General features: G+C 32.6%; 1 pseudogene; it reads left to right on the top strand.

Annotated features, from left to right (window-relative positions):
• Positions 1 to 7,500, top strand: part of LOC137657496 (probable glutamate receptor) — a 32,679-nt pseudogene that overhangs the window by 18,341 nt on the left and 6,838 nt on the right.

The following is a 7,500-nucleotide window of genomic DNA, read 5'->3' as shown; positions in this document are numbered from 1 at the left end:
ATATATATATATATAAATATATATTAGTATTTTGTTTGATACAGGAGGAAATAATGTATTTTTATGCAATCATGAGTTTAGTAATGAAACTTGGTATCTGTTCACAAGTACGAAAATTACTTATTATTCGGTTTTTTGAGTTGAAACATCAAAATTCAATCCATGTTCCAAATAAATAATATGCAATATACTTAGGTACGTACTATGTTGCTCGACCTAAATCTTTATAACGATATCGTTCTAGGGCAAACATCCAATAAAAAAACAACACTTGAAAAATGACTTTCTCACGTAGATGCTGGTGTGCTGGTGGATCATCTTCTCACTCTTATTGACAACTGTTTTCAAGTCATCCCTCGTTGCTCTCCTGACCGTAGAAGGAAAAACACCTCCAATAAATTCATTCAGTGACCTGGTTAAACAGGTTAACTGGGCATGGGGCCTCGATCAAGGGACGAATCGTGGTCTAATGTTGAGTTTCTTTAAAGAAAGCAACAACCCAGACATTCGATTTGCCTATGAACATCTAGAGGTAAAAAGAAATTTGTCCTTTTGGATGATTCTTTAATATAATATATATATATATATATATATATATATATATATATATATATATATATATATATATATATATATATATATATATATAAATATATATATATATATATATATATATATATATATATATATATATATATATATATATATATATATATATATTGCCAAGCAACGTAGAAATACTTATCCTAAAAAGCCATTTCACTTTGTTTTTTATCCAATGATAGAGTTAATTTGATATTTTAAGGTATTTGTGGCTCTTTTTATTAAAGAAAGAAAAGGAGCAATAGGGGAAGATTTATCTTAAAATAGCCAAGTTTTGCATATATACCAGTCGGCAATAATAGCAGAGATAGGGTTTTTTTCGATTCAAATTAAAAATCCTGAATTCAACATGGCAGAGTGACAGTCTAACAGTCTAAATCCTTGTCTTTATTTCTACTCGGCTCTAAGGATTGAATATTTAACTAGGCAGATGTAGTTATCATAAAAAAAGGAATTTCCATGTATGTCTGAAATGCTGTGGCAGCTGAAATTCTATATCAACTGCTATTTGTCGCTTTTCGAAAAAAAAAAATCAATAAAATTATGAGCATTAGTGATAAAATTATCACAAAGCTTCTGAGATTGGGACTTCGCCTCTGGATCAGACAAGTTTATTTATTTCCTTATTTCCTCCCCTTACTGTTTTTTTTTTTTTTTCAAAGTACTTGGCCTTATAGCATCCTGTTTTTCCAACAAAGTTTGTAGTTTAACTAATATTAATGATAATACTAATATATACAATAATACAACATATAATCCCACACCCTCAGACATTTTTAGATCAGTGAAAATAGATTATGAGTAAGAGAATTATCCTTACAGATAATATAGCTATGGCGTATTTAAAACATGGTGATATTTTGTGAAAGAACTTCATAAAGATAACACTTTTCTGGAAATAACCATTTATTTCAAATGACATCCTATTTTCCCAATACAGAACTATTCACTTTGTTGGAGGTAATTTACCACTAATTGTTCTCTTGTGTGCTTTTCAAACCTAGTATTTTGAAATAGATATTCCTTTTTCCCGCATCGTCATACTCTATCGATATAGATATTTAGAATTCCTTGCTTGATATTTCCTTCATAACTTAAAGCTTATTACAGATAGTAATTCAGAAAATCCATGTAACGCTTGTTAATTATTTATCACCGTTGTAAAATTAGAAAATATTCCTGCTTCATTTCTTTCTCTTTCTTTTCCTTCATAAGACGCTTGGCACTGAGGAAGGCCTAGAAAGGGTTCTCAAAGGCCGCTATTCATTCTTAACTGGAAAAGAAATGGTACTACAAGTCATTGTGTCAAAGTATACGAATCATTACGGGGAAAATCCTTTCTATTTCAGTAAGGAAAATTACAAAGTGACACCTTCCCTTGGATGGGGTTTTAGGTGAGTTATACAAAACTGGTCATTGTACAATATAATGTTTTGATAAGGGCCATGAGTTGTTCAATCACCAGATTATGCACTTATAATTCTTTGCTTGTGGTCTTTTCCCGTGATTGACATCCATCTTCATAATGAATTTATAAAGTATTTCATATACTGATTTTGCATAAGCAAATATTCTTTCAGAACTGTAGGTGAAAAAAAATATATAAAAATATATGAGAAAAATTCCATTGGAAAAATGTTATTAAGTATTTCTATGAAAAGGTGTTAAAAAAAAAAAAAAACATTTTCCTTAATCTCAATTAAATATAAGACTTTAGTCCTAATGGTTGATTTGAAGGAACAAAGATCTTTGATCATAGATTTGTGATCAAATCTTTGGAAAATATATCCACAAAATATAAAATGAAGATTTTTAGATGATTGATGGCATTGCTAAAAAATAAACAATTTGAAGCTGGATGGATTACAACTGTGTCAATGCTGTTTTTGTATCTAAATAAAATCGATCAAATAAAACACAAAGTTTACACTTTGACTGAAAGTGTATTGCCATTCAACTTCCAAAAGGATTGCTATGGATATAGTTTTTATAAATGACTATTCTTTTATATTCAAAATATAATTTACATTAGAAATTTAAATTACTCGAGGAGCCAGTTTACCAGTTTATTGCCTTTTTTTCTTGAAAATGTATCGATGTCACTATCTTGGAACAATGATTCGCATTAAATTATTTCAGTATTATTGAGCCTTAAATAATGACCAAGAATAACTGAATTTTATTTCAGAAAAGGTGCCCCGTTTACAAGCCGCTTCTTCAAGGCCATAAGTCATTTAAGGGAAGGTGGGATTTCCGACCGATGGCTGAAGGAAGTACAAAATTCAAACATTCGTAAAATAAGAGAAAAATATATAAGGGAGGAGAAGCAAGCAATAACATCTGAAGACACTAATTACAAGATAATAACTGTAAGTACAAAAGTATCAAGGGATTACTGTTATTTAGTAACTGTAGCTCGAAATCAGTAATGAATATGTCTCATAGTTCAATTGCTTTTATCGATTAGTAGTTATAACATACTGTAGTTTAGTGACTCTTTAGTAAAAGGATGTATTTTGATAATGATTTTTCTATCATGAATATAAGTTTCGGTTCCTAATATTATTCATCTCTCTCTCTCTCTCTCTCTCTCTCTCTCTCTCTCTCTCTCTCTCTCTCTCTCTCTCTCTCTCTCTAAAGCATGATGACAGTAGCAGACGGGTCCTGGAAACAATACATATGATTGGGATATACATCATCCTAATTGTCGGACTTTATATCGCGTCACTATCTTTAATTTGGGAGACACTTACAAAAAGGTATTGCTGCAATGAGGAATAGACTGAGAGGGAATGATAAATGTTACCAAGTCTTAGAAAAATATATATGGCTTAATTCGGATATTTTCTGCTTGACAATAAATACCTAACAGAAAACGTTTATATGATTTAAAATATACTAGCATGGCCAAAAACATATTTGTTTTATTTGTTCCAACGTTGATATGAATGGTTAAAATTAATATACAACTATTGCATGCAATTCAAGATAAACTATAAGAAATAATAAATTTGAAGCGAAGTTGCCTAAATACCGAAGGGTTTGTCTATGGTCACATATAATTTATTCTTGAAATTTATTAAAAAAAATTACGTATTTAAATCGTTTCAAATTCCTTTTTTCCCATATATAACTGATAGCAGATAAAAACAACAATATTACGATCATGACCAGCGAATATTTTCTAAACAATATAATTAGCGTATCTAATACGTTATTAAAGTCTAGATAATAGGCTGATTATTCTAATTAAGATTTTTCTGCATTTCCATGAATTATTGCAATGATTCTGATAAAGTAGAACAGAGCAGATATAATTAAATATGAACATTTAATTGTAGAATAATAACTATATGTTCATGTGCATCAGGTTTTTTCGTACCTTTGAAATAGTTTGCATCCATGGCTAATTTTCTATGATAATTGAACACACCAACATTGTAAGTTAGGCTTCCTCTTTAGGATGCCGCATGGTATACACACAGGAGAAGATTATTTAACGGTTGAATAATCCAAACTGTTAAGAAGATCTTCATAAGTTTTATATTAACAAATAGTGAGAGAAAAGTCTTTTTATCATTTCTTAGTTCCATTACGCAGGTTTCCTATTGGTAAGGATAGAGGAGACTCTAGCTATGTTAAACAGCTCTTTCACAACACTCCAAAGTTTAATCATTGTTCTCTAGTCTTGGGAAGTGCCCTAGCCACTGTACCATGGTCTTCCAAAGTCTTGAGTTAGAGTTCTCTTGCTTGAGGATACACTTAGACGAACTATTATTATTATTATTATTATTATTATTATTATTATTATTATTAGCAAAGCTACAACCCTAATTGGAAAAGCAAGATGCTATAAGCCCCGAGGCTCCAACAGGGAAAAATAACCAGTGAGGAAAGGAAACAAGAAAATAGATAAACGCTGTAAGAAGTAATAAAAAGTAAAATGAAGCATTCTATAAAACATGATAACATATATTTTATATATAAACTATAAATAAACTTATGTAAGCCTGTTGAACATGAACACATTTGCTGCGAGTTTGAACTTTTGAATTTCGACTGATACAACTACCCGATTAAGAAGGAAACTTCTAGAGTACTGTTTATTATTGAGCCTCATGATGGAGAAGGCCTGACTATTAGAATCAACTGCATACATAGTATTACGAAAAGGAAGGAACTGTCCGGGAAGATCTAAATGTAAAGGATGGTCAGAATTATACAAAATCTTATGTAACATGCATAATGAACTAATTGAACGCCGGTGCCAGAGTTTAATATCTAGATTAGGAATGAGAAATTTAATAGACCGTAAGTTCCTATCCAAAAAATATAAGATCAGAATCAGATGCTGAAGACCAGACAGGAGAACAATACTCGAAACAAGGTAAAATGAAAGAATTTAAACACTTCTTCATTAAAGATTGATCACCAAAAACCTTGAAAGACTTTTTCAGTAAGCCAATTTTTTGTGCAATTGAAGAAGACACAGACCTAGCGTGTTTCTCAAAAGTGAATTTTCTCTCGAGAATCAAACTTATATTTAAAGAGTAATACAAAGTTAAAGAAATATTATCAATGCTGAGATCAGGATCTTGAGCCACGATTCCTGACCTACTTACAATCATACTTTGAGTTTTGTTAGGATTCAACTTCATACCCCATAATTTACACCATGCACTGATTTTAGCTAGAACTCTATTAAGGGACTCAGCAGCCTCACATCTACATTCAGGAGATAGAATTGATGCAAAGAGAATAGCATCATGTGCATATGCAACGAACTTGTTTTTTAAACCAAACCACATGTCATGTGTATATGGTATAAAAGTAATGGGCCAAGAATACTGCCCTGAGGACCATCAGATACCACATTCATATACTTACTATGGTGCCCATCAACAAGAAGTCTTTGCGATCTATTACTTAAAAATTCTTTAAAGATGCTAAGAAACGACCCACCCACTCCCAACTGTTTGAGTTTAAAAACCAGGGCCTTATGATTAACACGGTCAAAGGTAGCACTAAAATCAAGGCCAATCATACGAACTTGCTGACCAAAATCAAGGAATTTTTGTACAGCATTGGAGATTGTAAGAAGGGCATCACATGCTCCAAGGCCTTTTCGAAAACCAAATTGCAAACTAAGGAACAGATTATTTCCTTCAGAAAACCTATTAAGACATTTCACCGAAAGACGTAAAAAAACTTTAAATAATATGGGTGTTATGGAAATTGAACAGTAGTCAATTGGACTTCAGCTACCACAAACACATCTACTAAGTGGAGTAACATTACCAACTCTCCAACAAGTCTTAAAAGCTCTTCTTCTCGCTAACTTGTGCAAAATAACAGAAAATTTTAGAGCTAAGAAATTTACATTCATTATAAAAAAAAGGAAAAATACCCTTTGGGTGTACACCTCATAAGTATCAAGGTCCATCACTAGATCGAAAAGCTAAACTAGTTAGTTTAGCCTCAGGAAAACAGGAATGAGGAATTTTGAGTTTCTCATTACTGTACTTCCTGTCAAACACATCTACCAAAAGGATTGTCTTTTTCTTTGGACAGTGAGTGACAGAGTCATCTGGCTTAAGTAAAGGAGGAACTGGTACATTTACACCAAAAAGTTCAGATTTAAGGGTACTCAACTACCTATGCTCCTGGGTTGTACCAGAAAAGGTTTCTTTTATTGTTAAATTGTATTCTTTTTCAGTTGAAGCATAAACTTTCTGAGCAAAAGCTTTAAGCTGAGTACAGTTATTCCAGGTCAAATCTGATCTATTACCTTTTCAAAGATGATAGCCGCCTGCTTCTCCAAATAAGCACGTTTACAATCCTCATTGAGAAGGGATACGCCTAACAATTATGTTTACCAGATTCTCATTCAATGGGAGTACAGGATCAACACTACCATGCAACTGTGACCAGTTCCAGCCCAAAAGATCATGCAAAATCCCATTCCAGTCTGCTTCAGATTTCATATAAATCTAACATGAGTAAGATACACCAGGGACAGGCTGCTCAGTCTTCACTACTAATGAAATCAAGACAAGATTATATGTCCCAACTGGAGAACCAACCTTACTTGTTATAACGCCAATGGAGTCGGTGTATACGAGGTCGAAGCAGTTAACAGACCTGTGAGTAGCTTCACTTATGATTGGCTCACAGCCTTATTCAGAGGCAAAGTCTAAAGCTCTTAAGCCATAGCGATCGGTAGGAGAAACAGAATTTAACCTCTCCTTATAGTGAGCATTGAAATCCCCAGCAATGACAAAAGAGGCCTTTCTATCATCTTCTTGTATCTTAGTCATAATAGTAAGTAGACAATCGAAGATAGAATCATCCATGTCAGGATTCCGGTAGATCAAGCACAAATAGAAGTTTTATGCCTCCTACAAACTCTTATTACCTGAATCTCATGACATCCACATCCATAGCAGGACTTATGAGAAGCAGGGTACTCAGTCCTAATATACACCGTCATTCCCCTGGCCCATGGGATGGCATTGCACTTCAGCATTATTGCCTTCTTAAAACCAGTTATAAGGAGCGCAGATGAGTGTCTCATATTAGACACCAAATTTTCTGATCACAAAAGAACATCATACTGTCTGGACGCAACTGTAAGGTCTTGAATATTTGCATGAAGACTACGAATATTTCAATACAGCAGACGACATCGACGAAATCTAGGACGCACTGGTCCCGCATTTTGTTCAATGTTTCCAGAGAGTATAAGAATTAATGGTAATAAAAAAGATATATCATACTTAAAAACCAAATTAACAAGAAAGATAACAAAAACAATATGTACAGAAATATAAATAAAGTGATTGATCAAACTCATAGATTATAGAAAAAAAAAAGTTGGAGAAACTGGGCAACATGGAC

This window comes from Palaemon carinicauda, chromosome 18 (genome assembly GCF_036898095.1).
Source record: "Palaemon carinicauda isolate YSFRI2023 chromosome 18, ASM3689809v2, whole genome shotgun sequence".
Lineage (NCBI taxonomy): Eukaryota > Metazoa > Arthropoda > Malacostraca > Decapoda > Palaemonidae > Palaemon > Palaemon carinicauda.
The sequence above is the reverse complement of the archived record's forward strand: the minus strand, read 5'-3'. Positions and strand labels throughout refer to the sequence as shown.